General features: G+C 45.7%; 1 long non-coding RNA gene across 1 annotated transcript in view; it reads left to right on the top strand.

Moving 5' to 3' along the window:
• LOC142831247 (uncharacterized) overlaps positions 1-18,018 on the top strand; it is a 49,308-nt gene that overhangs the window by 1,516 nt on the left and 29,774 nt on the right. The gene's annotated exons all lie outside the window — the stretch shown is intronic.

Here is an 18,018-nt window from a genome sequence, read left to right as displayed (position 1 = left end):
TTCTCCCACCCAAGGGCAAGCCTGGTGGGGACTAGCACTCAGGCTGTGGCAGGCAGGTGGAGCCCTGCAGATGATGCACAGCAGTTGACGTCCAGCAATGCATCATGGAGCGGGAAGAGACCTCAGGAGGTCATCAAGTCCTGCCCGAGGCAGGACCAATCCCCTCTAAATCAACCCAGCAAAGGCATTATCAAACCAAGACTTAAAAACCTCTAGGGATGGAGATTCCACCACCTCCCTAGGTAACCCATTCCAGGGCTTCACTACCCTCCTAGTGAAATAGTTTTTCTTAATATCCAACCTAGACCTCTGCTTCAAGGAAGTTGCTGGAGCTGGTCAGGCCCTGCAACAGGTAACCAGGAGTAGTGCCCTGGGAAGAGGACCATACTGCACCCCCATGGCCACACCCCAACTCATGATGCTGTGCAGGGCTTGAGTTCCACTATCTGGGATACAATTGCTCAGGCACTGGGCTCTGCTCTGCAAATGCAGGGTGCAGATCATGATTCTAAGCCTCTGCTTCTAGAGTTGTTGTCCTGGCTTTGCTCCCTCCCAGTCTCTGGCAGGGTGGCCACACTACCCTGCCTCCATCTCCGTAGCTCATATCTGGATCAGGGCAGGTGCATCAGCCTAGCTCATGCTCTCCCCACAGTTGAGGAGTCCTGCTGCTGGGGTCAGTGCTAAATTCAGATAAGTGTTCCCCACTGCCCTTGCCCACACTGGATGGGCTGGAGACAAGGCTAGGAGGGGGAGAGTAGCCACACTTCAGTCAAGTGCAATCACTGCTTTCTTGGTCATATGAGATGAATTGAGCTGCAGTCTTAGGAGACACGACCCAGTTTGGAGAACAGGAGCAGATCAACAAATCTAGAGTGGTGTGCTTGGCAGTAGGGACATTTGGGATGAAAGGAATCTGACCAAGTGCAAGCTGGAAGGGGATCTTGTGAGTTTGGGGGATCTGAAAGGACATGGGTTTGGTCCAGTTCAGTCTGGGCAGGGATGTGGGTTTGATCCAAGGTGGAGGGTTGGCTCAGTCCTGGGGCACAGCTGATTAGGATTCTAGTGTCTGTGCCTCTCTTCCCACAAGGAAGGACAAGCAATGCTAACATGAATAATGATGGTGTAAATAAAATGTATTAAAGTTTTTAAAAATATTTTAAACCATTTTAAATGTGCCACAATTTCATACAAAATTTAATTCAAGCCCTGGGAGTTCATATAAGAAATATAAAGGGTGAGATAGTGTAAAGGTTCCCTTGTTAGGGGAACAGTATGGGACTGGTGGTTTGGCCAACTTTTGCGCTTGTCAGCCTCCCACTAGCCAGCAGCAGGTCAGATAATTCCCCTCTCCATCCCTGCCCTGGGAAATGTAGACTCCTTGGAGCTGTCTCATGGTGTAGCGCTTACCCCAAGGCCAAGGAGCACGGACTCCTCAGCTCCATGGCAGAGCTTTGTGTTTGTTTACTGCTATCTAAAGGTTTTTTAAGAATTTTACAGATAGGTCAAATTTTAGCTCTTTTTTTTAGACTGTCTATGAATTTACTGACAGTTGGCAACTCTGCCCAAAGTCCAAGAGTGCTACAGAAAGGAGTTCTACAAATATTTGCAGAAATAACTATTGTTAATCCACAGTTACAGGGAACAAGTTGGTGGGTTATTGAGAAGTAAGGTAGTTCTGAATTTCAATCAATTCACCCTGCAGCAATTCCACTCTAGAATCACATGATTTTTGGTCTTATGGAATAGTATGGCATGTTGCCACTGTGGATCATTAGTAATGTTACTAATATGCAAGAAGCATTTACAAGTATTAGGCAATTTTAGTAACTGTTAGTAAGAATTAGGTGTTGAAACTTAGTGTTACATACAATATTAACTGTAACTAGTATCAAATTTATTCCATCTGTTTGACTTTTCTTTCCAGTTGTAAATTGTAGCCAACAATAATCTATTTTATATAAAATAACATGAGAAAATAATTTGAACCTTTGAAATATGGTTGTCCAGCTTGTGAACTGCTTCTGAATTATTTTGTGTTGGGGGCCCTTGAAGCAGGCACATATTCCTGTATGATTTGTACATCACCAAGATCACTGACAGAACTCAATACCGTGTATCTAAAAACATCAATGTATTTTCAAATGGTAAAACAAATATTTTGGTATATATAGAGAATATTCAAATGCTATTACTTGTATATTCATTTCTTAAAAAAACAAATACATTAATGCAAACTCAGAGTGACCATTATCCCACCTACTTTTTATTAATTAGTGTCTGTGTATAATAGAGGTATGCTATAGGCAGTTGTATCTACTGGTAAATACATAACATATAAGGGATGTGCATCTGTCCCAAAATTCTGAAACATACACATATGTTGTGAATAAATCAATATCTGTTAATATGCCAAAGGAGAGTGGAAAGATAGCCCAGCAATGTGTCACACAACTTGCACATATTTCTTGCAAAGAATTAACAGATGATGCACATGAAGGAGTCTGTTGGTGAATTCCTGGCTTCACTGATTTCAACAGGACCAGGAATTCACTTTCTGTGCCTTTAAAAAATAAATAGCCAGGAAACACTAATATTTTTAATATGAACCCAGATCACAAGTTGAAGTGTCACTCTAGAGCACAAGTGTGCAGCCTACAGGCCAGCTGCAATTCACCAACTATTCCCTAGCCCTAGCAGAGAGGCATCTCAGAGAAGGCACATATGTAATGATGAGCACTGCCTGACTCCCACATCACAGAAAGGATCTTTCTAGCAGATGGAAGGAAGTATAAAAGAGAGACAGTGACATCATCACTTGACCTCTCTCCTCCAACCCATATCAACACCTGGAAGAGCATCTGAAAGTCAAAGACTTCGAACTAGGAAGATTGGTCCCAGGAAAGGACCAGTCCAGTCTGTGTTCTGAGGAATTGTGAGCTGCCTGTAATGTCTATTAGGATGAGAAACTACTTGATTCAAATCTTGCTTTGCTGGTTAAAGTTAGAATTTAGAGGATGTCTCCATTTTTATTTCTTTGGTAACCAATTTTGATCTCTATGTCTGCAATTTATAATAATTTAAAATCTATCTTTCTGTAGTTAATAAATCTGTTTTATATTTTAACTAAAACTGTGTGGCTTTGGTTGAAGACGTTGGGGATTCTCAGCTCAGATTACAAAGGATGGTGGTACATGTCCACTTTCCTTTGGTGGCAAACTAATTGATGAGTTTCCACTTCTCAAGGGAGTCTTGAGCAGTGTAAAATAGCATATCAGAGGTGCTAGTCAGATGATTGGCTGGTGCCTGTCCCTGTATGATTCATGAATGGCTCAGGGAGTGTTCATGGAATACAGCTGGGTGTGGGATTCCACATGCTGATGACTGAATGATCACAGTACCGGAATGCGTGTTGCCGCTTGTCACTGGCATATCTTTGTAAAAGTCAACCCAGGCTAATGAATTAAGGGATACAGTGGTCCCACAATTCCAGCATTTACCGCAAGGATCCCGTCACATTGTCTTCCACACATTTTGTATGCATATTCTTCACTCCATATCCAAGTCATTGATGAAAATGTTGAATTGTATCAGACTTATGGGATCATCCTTCCAGTTTGACAGTAAACATAAGCCAGTGGGGTAACCTGGAGAGAAAATTATTCATTAATAGTTGTGGTCTTTGTAACTAGAGTGACCCTTCATGGATCAAATGGTGGGTAAAGCATATTTTATATAATTTGCAGGCAGCTAAAAATAATTTAAAAATAAATGTCTGACGCAGTCATTTGTGCTGTCTAGTTATTCCATGTGTAATAAGCTAGTTATTACACACACAAATGTATTGGAAAGGCACAGGACCATACATTAAAATATGCTACAGCCAGAATTTGCTTCCATGCAAGTACAGGTTTCCCTTTCCCCAGTTTCCAGAATTAGAGGAAATCATGAAGCTAAGCAAACAAACTGTCTTGAAAGCAGAATATATTTAAATATTTAAAAAACTATAGTGTCTACTATTCTGGTATATTTTTGGAGAAAGTTAAATGAAGGTTTTTCAAGGAAGCAACGAATGGGGTAAAAGTGAAAGGTATGGAGGAAAAGTCCTGTTGTAAGACTTTGGGTACACCCTAAAATAATATCTTGAATAACTAGTCACAGAATTGCATTCAAAGTGTTATTTTTATGTTTTACACATTGGAGCAAAGGTGCTGTTGCTGATCCTGAGTATGAGCCTGCAAATTCCAGTTTGGAAGTAGTGGATGAAGTGTGAACTAATAGGTATTTAATGTGTGAAAAACTTAAAGCTAAATTTAAAAACTGTGCTTGTTATGTAGACATGTTAAATGAGAAATAGAAAAGACGGGAAGGACCTGGGTCCACCTGTCCTCCCTACAATTGCAAGAAATTGACTGGACATAATACACCTATTCATTACATTAATCAAGCTATACACCCTCAAAAATAAAGTTTCAGGTATACCTGAGCATGTGGTATTGTCATTTTCAATCCCAGAATTTACCAGTGGCTCCAGCTTTCTCTGAGAAACAGACTTCTTGTGCACCAGAACCTTGCTCTGGCTTTGTCTGGGCTGCAGCCATCTCCTGGAAGTTTGTTTTCAGACTGTGCTCCTCAAAAGGCTCCTGGGCTCCAGGCTGCTCCCACTGATTGACTGCACTCCAGAGAATGCTCTAAGAGCATTGTGGGACACCCATCCCCATACAACTGTATCTAGTTAGTTTCCATCTCCCCACTCCTTAATAACTTAACTCAGGCTTTTTAGAAAACATGTGGACAGTGCAGCTGGAAGCAGGCCTTCCAGCCCAGGTAAACAGACCCACACTAGCAAGCCTCGAGTTAGCATACTAAAAATAGCATTGTGGTAACAGTGGAGACTCTAGCTAGTCAGCCAGATGACAAGCCTTAATTACTTTTGGAACTGCAACATCCACAAGCTATGTTTCATGTGCTAGCTTGAGCCCTACTAGCTTGAGTCTCTCTACCCATGCTCCCAGCTGTAGGGCAAACATATGCTCATAGCCTCTCCAATGTTCTTTGGTCCCTCCAGCACCCATTTATACAAAGCCTGTGCCAACATTATTTTATGCAAATTAATCCATTTGGCTGTGTCTAGACTGGCAAGCTTTTCTGCAAAATCATCTGCTTTTGCGGAAAAACTTGCCAGCTGTCTACACTGGCCGCTTGAATTTCCGCAAGAACCCTGACGATCTCATGTAAAATTGTCAGTGTTCTTGCGGAAATACTGTGCTGCTCCCGTTCGGGCAAAAGCCCTCTTGCGCAAATCATTTGCGCAAGAAGGCCAGTGTAGACAGCACAGTGCTGATTTGCACAAAAAAGCCCCGATGCCTAAAATGGCAATCAGGGCTTTTTTGCGCAAAACCGCGTCTAGATTGGCATGGACGCTTTTCCGCAAAAAGTGCTTTTGCAGAAAAGCGTCTGTGCCAATCTAGACGCTCTTTTCTGAAAATGCTTTTAACGGAAAACTTTTCCATTAAAAGCATTTCTGGAAAATCATGCCGGTGTAGACGTAGCCTTTGTGTACACCAGTGGGAATATGTGTGGGTGGAGGGGACGTGGGAGCAGTAGGTATAGAATGTCTATGCTGTGCCAGTTAAATGGCCATAACAGGGTTTTGTTTGTTTATTTACTCTCAACTCCCAGAAAAGCAAGACTAGGAGGAGGCATCTGAGCCTGGATGTTTCAATGCCTGGTCTAAATAGGGAAATTGACTAGCATAGTTATTGCTAGAATAGCTACTCCAGAATAGATGCTCCCCATGTGGCATTTTACTACAGAATAACAGTAAAACTTCATGCAGATGGTAAAGATGGACTTGTAAAACTGAACTGATCACACAGGTAGTTGAAGTGGACAAATTAAGTCCTATTAAGCCCTATTAAGTCATCAGTTGATTATCGAGGTCACACTTAAGGGAATATTTGAGTTCCTGAAGGAAGAGAGATTTCAAAGCCTTCAACATTTTAAACCTAAGTATCTTGAATTTTAATTCCAGTGTCTCAACTAAATACAAGGGGAAATAGATTGTTTAGCATAGGCAGTTAGCACATACTATAAAGCAGTGTGATGGTAGCAGTGGCTCAGCCTTTTGGCTAAGTCACACAATCTAAAGTGGATGAACTCCTGTAACAAATACCTTGTTGATATTGAGGGTGGGGGATCCTGCCATTGGGCTCAATTCTCAGCCCTTCTGGACCAGCATTAAGTCTGTCCAAGCCCTATTATAGAGCACTGACCCCTCCCCTCCGCTCCCCCAAGAGCCTTTCTCCTCAAGATTTTGAGTTCAGCAATTCTGGCTATGTCTACACTGCAGGCTTCTTTTGGAAGAACCTTTTTACAGAAGAGATCTTCCAAAAAAACTTCTGAAAAAGAGCATCCACACACAAAAGTCATCGAAAAAGTGATCTGCTTTTTCGAAAGATAGTGTCTACATTGAATAGATGCTCTCTCGCATTTAAGCTGTGATTACTATGGACAGAGTGGCCACCAGGGCACCTGTGCTTTTTCCTCTTTCCTCTTCTTTTGAAATAACTCCCTCTTCCCTGTTCACACACACCCTTTTCCAAAAGAGCTCTTTTGGAAAAAGGCTTCTTCCTCATAGAAAGAGGATTACCAATGGCAGGAAAACCCCTCTGTTCTTTCAATTTACTTTTGGAAGAACACAATTGCAGTGTGCACGTAACTCAGGTTTTGTCAGAAAAACTGACTTTTTTCCCAACAAAACTCTGTAGTGCAGACCTACCCTCTATGGTGTCTGAGCTCTCCAGCCAGGTTACTTAACTTCATTCCCATTCAGGGTAGCACATTTAAATAAATGGTTGACAAACTCCAGGAACTTCAGGCCTGTTTAAATTCTAGTCCCTTTCTCAAGCTTTTAGTACAGAGTCTTACCCCCTTCTTACAGCTTAGGCCATTTCCCCAGTGGCTGAGGCTGGGAGACAATTTTACAGGCCCACTTGCTACTCCAGCTCCCAGTCCAGGAACACTATATACAGCCACCATATAATGCTTTCCTTTACATAGTTGCTGTGCTATTCCTTATGCCACTTCCCACTTGGTCTCGTCATCTCCCCTCATTACCTTAAGCTATGGTACTTGGATTCTATTTATCTCCATCCCTGTTTGCACAGGTTTTCCCCAACCTTCCCTACCAAGCAAGTTTTTCTATTCTCAGAATTTCCTCACCCTTATGCTGCTAGCCAGGAACTAATCTGCACAGACCTTCCAGTTCCTTTTAAGTGTGCCTGCTGAACTCTGATTGACTGCTTCCCTGCAGCCTTGCTAGGCAGGCATGCAAGACTCACCTTCATGACTCCTTTTCCAATGCAGGGTGTGGTAAATGTCAGGTCTCCAGTAGGGGATCTTAGAGAGCCTGATACACCCCATCACAGGGTCCATTCAAGATGGAGTGGCCAATTAACATCTCTGAAGTCATAAGTCAAAAAGAGGTGATTAGTAGGTTACTGATTGTTGTAATAAGCCATGAATCCAGTGTCTATATTCAGACCAAGATTTTTAGTGTCTAGCAACCTTATGAATTTGAGCTCCCAGGCTCATCTTTAGGAATTTTATTTGATGTATTAGACTCTCCTTGTGTAAAAAAGATTAATGCATGAAAGATAGCAGCTGATACAGCAAAATTACTGATAAGTTGGTTTCAAAGATTCATCTGATGGCAAAGGTATTCAAAATAGGGAAGGCCAAAAAGAGCATTTTCTAGGATGCATTTTATCTATTTAAAAAGTGAATGTAGTGATGTTGGAAAACATCAAAGTGACAGCAGTGGAAACTGAATCACTAAGATATAGGCATGTAGGACAGAACTCTACAAAAGGGGCTAAAGATGCCGTACAGTAACCATCTTCTGAGAGCTGTTAGGGTATTGCATGAGTTACACCACTCTTTTTGTCTGGGCTGTTAGACCTGTCTAATGAGGCCCTTCTGGCATCTGGTGTGAGAGGATTAAAACAGCATAGCCTTCAATTGGAGAATGGACGAGAAAAATATAGTATAGCCCTCAACTGGAGGATGAAAGCTGGACTCGCAGCAAACCCAATGTCTTGAAAGTAAGTAGATAATCTAAAATCAGAGGCATTCATACAGTTCTAGGAATAACTGGTTATGTTGTGTTGAGGTGGAGAAATGTCTCCATTTGGCTAGCATTTTTTGTGGAGATCTTTCTGTTTTGACTGAAAATAGATGGAATGGCTTCTAAATATGAATATTCTAGGTTTGATGCTCATTCAAATAGCAGGTTCTGAGAATAAAACTGCCTGGATGGGATGTCTGGCCTTGCCGATTTCTTAGGTCAATAGGGTCAGATGCTGATGGGAGGTCAAACATCCACAGAAAGCCCGAAAGCCACCTCTGTCTGGGCAAACTGGGAGCAATGAGAACCACCTGAGCTTTAATGTGGCAAACATTTGCAGGGCTTGAGTTATCATTGTGTTGGGAAGAAAGGCATACTTGAAGTACCAGGATGGCATCATCTTTGCATCCTCAGTTCAAAACATCTCTGTAGCAATATGAAAGAAATTTCTTTTTCATCTGAGAGGCAAACAAGTCCCAAGATAGCATTTTTTACTGGGTGAAGATCTTGTTCAGTTTGGAATTGTGTAGCCCCCATTTGTGGTCTGTGGAGAAATGTTTGCTGAAACTGTCTGCCAGAAAAAGCTGTGCATGCCTGGTACGTATGTTCCCAAAAGCGTGTGACAGGGTTTCTGACGCATCAGTTCCATAAGTTGACTGCACAAGCATCTGACGAAGTGGGTCTTTGCCCACAAAAGCTTATGCTCCAACACTTCAGTTAGTCTATAAGGTGCCACAGGACTCCTCGCCACTTTTATCAGTTCCATAAGTTGACTGCTTCTACACAGAATTAGGTTTTGCTCCCTCTTTTTATAAAGAAAATAATTGTTGTGTTGTATGATGTTATCTGGTTATGGTGGAACTGAATAAGGGGAAGTGATGCACTACAGGCTGGCTGGACTGCTCTTAGCTGTAGTCAACTGATATACTCCTGGCTTCCTGAGGAGTCCAAGTGCCCAGTACAGCGTGATTGTCAGTGTAGGCTCCTCATCCTAGCAGGGAGACTTCTGTGATAATAGACACAGTGGAAGTAAGTGTAAGAAAGACTCTTCCACACTAGTTCTAGGTTCATCCACCAAACAAGAAAAGCCATGACCTTGGTGGGATACGACAAACTCTTATGTAGCTAGATGATCTCTAACCCCACTTGTGCATCGTTATGGTCTTCCAACTGTGTATGTGAAGTTGGCAGGGCATCTAGAAAAAGGAGTTTGGGGGGGCAGTATAGGATGATATTAACAGAAGTTGGTGGTTCTTGAACATCCAATCAAAAATTAACCACTTGGTGTGAAGGGCTGAACTGTGAAAGTAGATGGGCAGAAAGCTGTATATGCAGGTGTGATGGGGCACCGGGCTCTGATCAGGCAGAGCTCCCGGCGCCTCGCATTTCGTGGCCGCTGGGGGAACCGCTCAGTAGTGAGTGCGCCGCGAGGAGCCTGGAGGGGGAGGCGCTGAGCCCGGAATTGGCCGAGCACCTGGATCCCTGTGCTGCCCACCGGTGGTCTTGTCCAGCCTTCTCCGGGGCTGTCAGGGACCGGGCGGAAACTGGCAAGGAGAAGACGTCAGCTGATGTCATTGATGAGTGCCGGGGCTGGGGCGGTAGGGGCGGGGGAGGGGGCCGAGTATTCAGCGGCAGTTTAAATGGAGCCCCAGCCCCGCTGAGGGGGAGGCAGCTGAGTAAGAAGCTGGCCAGTGGCTTAGAGAAAGGGGGCTCTGGAGGACTCCCAGTGAGGGAACTGCTGAGGACCCTGCGCTGATCTGCGCCAAACCGACAACTGCAGAGGAAAGGAGGAAGTGTCCCGGGATGGGGATGGAAGAAGGAGCAACACCCGCTCCCCCGAGGATTGGTGAATTACAGGGAAACTCCGCACCAACCAGACAGCGAATCCACTTCGCTGCCTTTACGGTCCTGGGCCGGGACCCAGAGCGGGGGCGGGCCCAAGTCCCCCTCCTTCTCCGCTGAACACTGGGCCAAGCGAGTCCCACTGAACTGGGGCAGACTCACAGGGAGCACTGGTAAACTGTGAGACGAAAGGATCTGGGAAGGGGAGCGCACTGGGTTTTGAGGAAAGGGCGCGCTCCCGTTGGCAGGTAACCCCAATGATGATAGGGCTGTGAGTCTGAGGGGGAACCCGCGGTGTAACAGATGGTGGAGAATGTGGGTATTGATCTCAACCCCTGGGTGTAGGGTTTTTTTTAAAAAAAAACCTATACCATCAGAAGATGGATGTCAATAAAATGTTTGAGTGGATGGTGGAGCAGCAGCGCCAGCAACAGCAGCAACAAACACAATTGCTGCAAGAGTTAGCTGCCCAACAACAGGTGCAGCAGAGGCAGTTCATGAGGGAACTGGTGGACCAGCAGCAGTCCCAGAGGGAGAGTTGGCTTCAACAAGGGGCATCCTTAGCAAAAGCGAGTGGAGGAGCTAGTGGCGGTTCTGACGATGGGCAGGGGGGAGTGCCCCAGTTACCCATATAGTTGACCAAAATGGGACCGCAGGACGACCCTGAAGCTGATCTCGAGACGTTCAAGAAGGTAGCAACAGCAGCCTGGTGGCCAGAGGACCACTGGGCCACCTTACTCGCCCCCTAACTGTCTGGAGCAGCGCAATTAGTATACCAGAGTTTAGACCCCTTGGGATGCTCTAAATTATCATGAGGTAAAGGAAGGTATCCTAGATCAAGTCGGTGTAAACCCCAAGACATTTAGGCAAAAATGTAGACAGGGACATTACCTGGCCGGTGCGCACCCACAGGCGGTTGTCCAGAGACTCAGGGAGGCCTGCCGGAGGTGGTTAGAACCTGAGAGGCAGACCAGCACTCAGCTGGTCCATGTCATAGTACTCGAGCAGTTCCTCCAAATTTTGCCAGGCGAGGCTCAGAAATGGGTGTGGCGACAGCAACCGTCAACCCTGGCCGAAGCAGTCACCTTAACGGAGGCCTATTTGGCAGCAGAAGGGATTGGGGAGACAAGTAGAACTCCCTCGGGTAGGCATGGGCAACGCCCACCGTTAGGACGAGCCCAGAGCCTGTGAGGAGGTAGGGGCCGGAGCATCGGAGAGTTCATGGGGGGCGGGGAAGACCGGTCCGCTGTGACCACAGAAAATCAGGCAGACAAGGTGCTAAAGGGTGACAAAGCCATTAGGTGAGAGGAACAGGGGCGGGCCCCCAGACTAGGGGTAAGCAACCGGGGGAGTTGCTATGAGTGAGGACAGGAAGGGCACTTCTGCCGGGACTGTCCTTTCATGGACTGTTCGTTTGGGCAGGTCGTGAACCTAAGTCCCTGGACACGGCCGTGGGATAAAGAAAAGCTGTTGGTGCAAGTCAAAATAGAGGGGCAGGCCATCTGGGCTCTACTAGATTTGGGCTGTGGGCAGACTATGGTCAGGAACACGCTAGTTCCCCACCCTGAGCCAGCGGGAGCCCCATTGTGGATGAAGTGTGTCCACGGGGACATCTGGCCCTATCCCACGGCCTGGGTGCAGATGGCCGATGCCCACGAAGAGGTAATATGTTAGGTAGCATTAGCCGCAAATTTATAATACCCGGTATTGTTAGGGCGAGACTGGCTCGGGTTCCAATGCCTGATAGAGGCCTTGAGCCCCCAAATGGCCCAAGGGTCTGAGAAGGACAAGGCAGAGAGCGTGCTAGCGGCCCAAAGAATTACGCGGAGCCAGGAATCCAATCCTCAGAACGCAGCCAAGGGAACTGGGGAGCTGGCGACCCCTCTGGAACCAAAAGGGACCCTGGAAGGATGGAGGGAAGGTGACTTTGTCCAGGAGCAACGAGAAGACTCTTCGCCGCGCTGAGCATGGGAGCAGGCACGTGAGAGGGCCACGGACATAGAGGAGGCACAGAGACTAAAGCAAGGTCCCTACTTTGAGGTATGCGGGGACCAGCTATACCGCGTAACAGAGGCTGGGGAGGGTCGCGGCCCGCTAAGTCAATTGTTAGTGCCAGCTAGTTTTTGGCGTCAGGTCCTAGAACTGGCCCATGCCAATCCCTGGGCTGGACATCTGGGGAGAGAGAAAACCCTGCAGCACATAGTACAGAGATTTTTTTGGCCCGGGGTGCATAAAGAGGTGCAGGATTTTTGCAGTTCCTGCCCCGAGTGTGAACTCTCTCAGCCTCGCAGAGCTACAAAGGCCCCCCTGGTTTCCTTACCCGTCATAGGAGTACTCTTTGACTGGGTCACTCTGGATCTAGTGGTGCCCTTAGAACGGACACAAGCGGGCCACTCATATATATTGGTGTTTGTTGGTGGACTACGCCACCCGATATCCCAAGGTGGTGCCCCTAAAAAACACCATATCCCAAAGCTTGGCTAGTGAACTCGTGGAGATCTTTGCCAGGGTGGGGATACCCTGGGAAATGCTAACAGATCGAGGGACGAATGTATCTTCTAAACTTATGGCAGAGTTATGTTGCCTATTGTGCATTAAAATGTTGTGTACCTCAGTCTACCACCCGCAGACAGGTGGGTTGGTAGAATGGTTTAACCGCACACTAAAGAACATGCTCCGCCGGTTCACCGAGGGGGACCCCCAGGAGTGGGACAACTACTACCCGCACTCCTGTTTGCAGTTTGGGAAGTACCCCAAGCGTCAACGGGTTTCTCCTCGTTCGAGCTCCTCTATGGGAGGCAACACCGGGGTATTTTGGATTTGTTAAAGGAAGCCTGGGAAGATCAGGAGACTCGAGTACAGGAGACAGTGTCATATGATTTACGCCTTAGAGAGAAGCTACAGCAGCTTAGGGAGTTTGCTAAGGTGAACCTACTGTGGGCACAGGACAGGCAAGCCTTTTATTATAACCGTGATGCCAAGATATGAGAATTTAAAACCAGGGGAGAGAGCCCTTCTCCTCTTACCCTCAAGCGAATCTAAACTCTTAGCCAAATTGCAGGGGCCTTTTGAGATTGTTCGTAAGGTGGGGGCCAAAGATTATGAAGTCCATTTGGTCGGGAAGAGGCAGGGTACCCAGGTATACCACGTTCATTTATTTAAAAAGTGGAACCCGAAAGTCTTTTCCTAGACCCCCAGCCACAGCCCATGGACCTGGGATCCTGGGCCGGGGACCTGACGGCAACCCGCTCTCTGGATTTAGGACCTGACCTCACTCCAACTAAAAAACAAGAGGTACAGGAGCTGCTCCAAGAGTATAGCTCGGTAGTAAAGGCAGTTCCAGGGTGTACTGGATGGATAAACCACCATGTCGCCACCAAACCAGGATGCAGGTTTTGTGAACCAGTACGCCCACTCCCTAGGAAGATGTGGGAAACGGTGAGGAACAAAATCTAGAAAATGCTGCAGTTGGGGGTAATTGAAGAGTCGCGCAGTGACTGGCGCAGCTCGATCCTCCTGGTCCCGAAATTGGATGGCTCAGTACGATTTTGTATAGATTTCTGGAAGATCAACGCGATCTCCCAGTTCGATGCCTACCCCATGCCACGGGTGGATGAGCTTTTAGAATGGTTAGGCTGGGCCCAATATATTTCCACCTTAGATCTAACAAAAGGGTACTGGCAAATCCCCCTAACATCCACCTCTAAGGAGAAAACCGCGTTCTCTACCCCCTTCGGGCTCTTTCAGTTTAAAACTATGCCGTTTAGACTCCATGGGGCTGCGGCAATATTTCAGAGACTAATGGACCGGGTTTTGCGGGGGCACCAACGATATGCTGCAGCATATATTGACGACATAGTCGTGTATAGTAAGACCTGGGCCGACCACCTCCTACATTTACGTACAATTTTGGAAGGTTTGAGGGAGGCAGAGTTAACAGTGAACCCCAAAAAGTGCTATCTGGGGTTCACTGTAGGAAGGGGCCAGCTGAAACGCCTGGCGACCAAAGTACAGGCCCTGGTGGAGTACTGCCCCCCAAAAACAAAAAAGCAGGTCCGGCAGTTCTTGGGTCTGGCTGGATATTATAGACAATTCATTCCTAACTTCGCTTTGGTGGCCGTGCCCTTGACTGACCTAACCAAAAACAACTACCCCAAGCAGGTGGTATGGACTGAACAATGTGCGCATGCTTTCCGGCAATTAAAGACAATTTTAATGCAGGCCTCAGTATTATTGCAACCAGACTTTTCAAAGGAATTTATCTCACAGACAGACGCTTCGGCAGTCGGGCTGGGAGCGGTGTTAGCGCAAAACATAGATGAACAGGACCATCCCATAGCCTATCTAAGCCGTAAACTATTCCCCCGCGAACAACGGTATGCCACCATCGAGAAATAAGCTTTGGTGGTGAAGAGGACGATCGAGACCTTGAGATATTATTTACTCGGACACCCTTTCAAATTAGTGACTGATCAGGCGTCGCTGCGCTGGATCCAAGCAATGAAAGATTCAAATCCTCAGGTGATGAGGTGGTACCTGGCTTTGCAGCCGTACAAGTTCAAGGTGCAACACCGCCCTGGGACGAAACCTAAAGATGCCAACTTCTTTTCAAAGGCAATGGAAGAGGAAGGAGACCCCTTTGACAAACCTGTGAGTGACTTAAAAGGGAAGAGTGTGTGATGGGGCACCGGGCTCCGATCAGGCGGAGCTCCCGGCGCCCCACACTTCGCAGCCGCTGGGGGAAGCGCTCAGCGGCAAGCATGCCACGAGGAGCCTGGAGGGGGAGGTGCTGAGCCCGAAGATGGCGGAGCGCCTGGATCCCCGTGTCACCCACCGGCGGTCTTGTCCTGCCTGCTCCAGGGCCGTCACGGACCGGGCGGAAACCGTCAAGAAGACGTCAGCTGACGTCATTGGTGAGCGCCAGGGGCGGGAGACGGGGCCGAGAGTGGCCGCATTTGGCCGCAATTTAAATGGTGCCCCAGCCCCACTGAGAGGGAGGCAGCTGAGTAAGAGGCTGGCCAGTGGCATAGAGAAAGGAGGCTTGGGAGGACTCCTGGTGAGGGAACCACCGAGGACCCCACGCGGATCTACACCAAACCGACAACTGCAGAGGAAAGGAGGAAGTGGACGGGGACGGGAAAAGGAGCAACCCCTCCCTCTCTCTCCCCAAGGGTTGGTGAGTTACAGGGAAACTCCCCACCAACCAGACAGCAAATCCACTTCACTGCCTTTAGGGTCCTGGGCCAGGATCCGGAGCGGGCCCAAGGCCCTCTCCTTCTCCGCTGAACACTGGGCCAAGCGAGTCTTGCTGAACTGGGGCAGACTCACAGGGAGCACTGGTAAACTGAGACGAAGGGATCTGGGAAGGGGGGAGCACCGAGTTTCGAGGAAAGAGCGAGCACACATTGGCGGGTAACCCCGATGATGATAGAGCTGTGAGCCTGAGGGGGAACCTGCGGTGTAATAGTGGGTCTCTGACCCCTCTGGTGTAAGGGCAGTGATAGAACAGTTGAGGGCAAGGTCTTGGTCTTATTTGTTATGTGTTTCCTGTTTAGAGCTGGAATATAAATACCTAAAAAATAGAGAGCTGTTTTGGAATCTGAAGGTTTGTCTACACTTGTACCCTCTTTCGAGAGAGGGATGCAAATGAAGACTTTCAGGATTTAAATATCCCGAGCTTCATTTGCATAATCGCATTATGGCACTATTTCAAAATAACAGATGCTGTTAAGATGCAGTTATTTTGAGAGAAAACCCTTCTCTCAAAATAACCAGTAAACCTCATTGTATAAGGGTTATTTCGAGAGAAGGGTTTTCTCTCAAAATAACAGCGTCTTATTTTCATAATAGTGCTATTTCGAAATAGTGCCATAATGCAATTATGCAAATGAAGCACGGGATATTTAAATCCCAGCTTCATTTGCAATTTCTAATGTCTTCATTTGCATCCCTCTCTCGAAAGAGAGTGCAAGTGTCGACATACTCTGACTGAATGAAGGAACTGACATGTTAACCTTTCCAAAGGTAGGTCCTCAATGATATTTTAACCTCATTGGGGAACCCCAACAAGTGAAGACAAGATTCATGCCTCAAGACAACTACTGTAACTACCCTGAAGTTGTGACAGTAGCATCCACTGAAGCCTGAAGAGTGGAATACGGAAAAGTTATTTACTTATTCCCATAATAAAAGAACTAGGGGTCACCAAATTAAATAGGCAGCAGGTTTAAAACAAACAAATGGAAGTTTTTCTTCTTTTAGCACACAGTCAACCTGTGGAACTCCTTGCCAGTTGCAAGAATGAATCATCATAAGGAAAAATGTTTATTGGGAGAAAAGGATGTGGCTCAAGATGTGGATACTGCTAAGTGGATCAATCGGTGAATAACTTAAATAATTCATTTGACAATGCATAATTTTTAAGACTCTCTCTATGCCTTTTTTTTTTGTAGGTGTGATGTGACAAATAAGTTCTCAAGCTGTATCACTCAAATATAACAATACAGAAAGCTGCAGTAAGAAAAATCTGGAGTTGCCAGTTGCTGTCATTTTCTTATTTTACGTTACATCATATATGCCCCTTATTTTAGAACACCATGGCCAGAGATCATAATAGTGATTCCATAAATTTATCCCCTATTTTACTTCAACATAACTCAGCTTTTCCCATTCTATACTTTTTTGTTGTTGTTGAGAAAACCATCATCAGAAGTGCCAGTGAGTTCAATGCGATATACTCCATAATTAAGTGCACTCTAAGCACAGTCTTCACATTTTTTGTTTAAATCAATGTTTAGGGGTTTTTTGGGGTGATTTAAATTATTTAAATCACCTCAATTTAAAGTAATCCACCCTGATGGAGACCACACCAGATTTCAAATATTAAAAAGTTCAAAAAAGCTGTTAATTTTAAACAGTATGAATTAACTTATTGGCAGCTGGGGGCCAAAAAGTATCTATGATCCTCTCAGCCATGCCTTCCCCATATATCTGTGCTCTTTCATGGTTACTTGCATCCATCATTCCTGTTATTTCCCTAAATGCTTAGCACTGGTCTCCAAGGCATTTTGCTGCATATTTAAATGAGACACTGAAAATCAGTAATTTAAAAAAATATCTCTCTAATTCAATCAGTCACAGTTTGATGGCTGTTAATTACAGTCTCACATTTAGTCTAAATGCAGGACTGATTACAACTTTTAAAATTGCACCTACAGAGCAGCTCTCTTACAATCTTACTAACAAATTTGTTTTTTAACTCTTTCTTGTCCCAGACAACAAATTCAATTTTGAAACACGGACTCTTGGAAAAATTAGTGATTCTTCAAAATAAAAAAAAATTAAATAGTTTAGAGACCTACAGTGCCTTTCAATAGTTAGCCTCAGCATGAGTTTAAAATAAGATTCTTCTGAATTAAATATATCTGAATAATATTTCAATAATTCAATTGATTTATATTTCAGGATTTTAAAAAACTGTAAGGAAAAAACAAAAAGTTACAATCATCCCCAGTATCAGAGGGGTAGCCGTGTTAGTCTGAATCTGCAAAAGCGGCAAGGAGTCCTGTGGCACCTTATAGGGGCATAAGCTTTCGTAACTGAAGATGCATCTGACGAAGTGGGTCTTTGCCCACGAAAGCTTATGCATAAGCTTTCGTGGGCAAAGACCCACTTCGTCAGATGCATGTCCGGCATGCATCTGACGAAGTGGGTCTTTGCCCACGAAAGCTTATGCCCCTACACTTCAGTTAGTCTATAAGGTGCCACAGGACTTCTCGCCGCTTTTGCAATCATCCCCAACTTGCTCTCAAACCCAGTTCACATACTGTACAATCCAAATACACTCCCTTGCTGGGACTTGAATTTTACTAACAGAAAAATTAACAGTTCTGATAGCAAAATTCATCTCAAACCATCTCCCCTGATGTGGCTGGTCTTAAGGTTCTTCCTTCTGTGCTACTCAGGGGTTTGACCCCTTTTTAGAGGGAATTTTCCTGCAGTCCTTCCGGCTTATGCCAAACAACCTGCTTCAGCATCATGCCTTTTATTTG

The sequence above is a fragment of the Pelodiscus sinensis genome, chromosome 13 (genome assembly GCF_052426305.1).
Source record: "Pelodiscus sinensis isolate ZL-2025 chromosome 13, ASM5242630v1, whole genome shotgun sequence".
NCBI classification, from domain to species: Eukaryota; Metazoa; Chordata; order Testudines; family Trionychidae; genus Pelodiscus; species Pelodiscus sinensis.
Note: the sequence above shows the minus strand (reverse complement) of the source record. Positions and strands in the feature narration are given on the sequence as shown.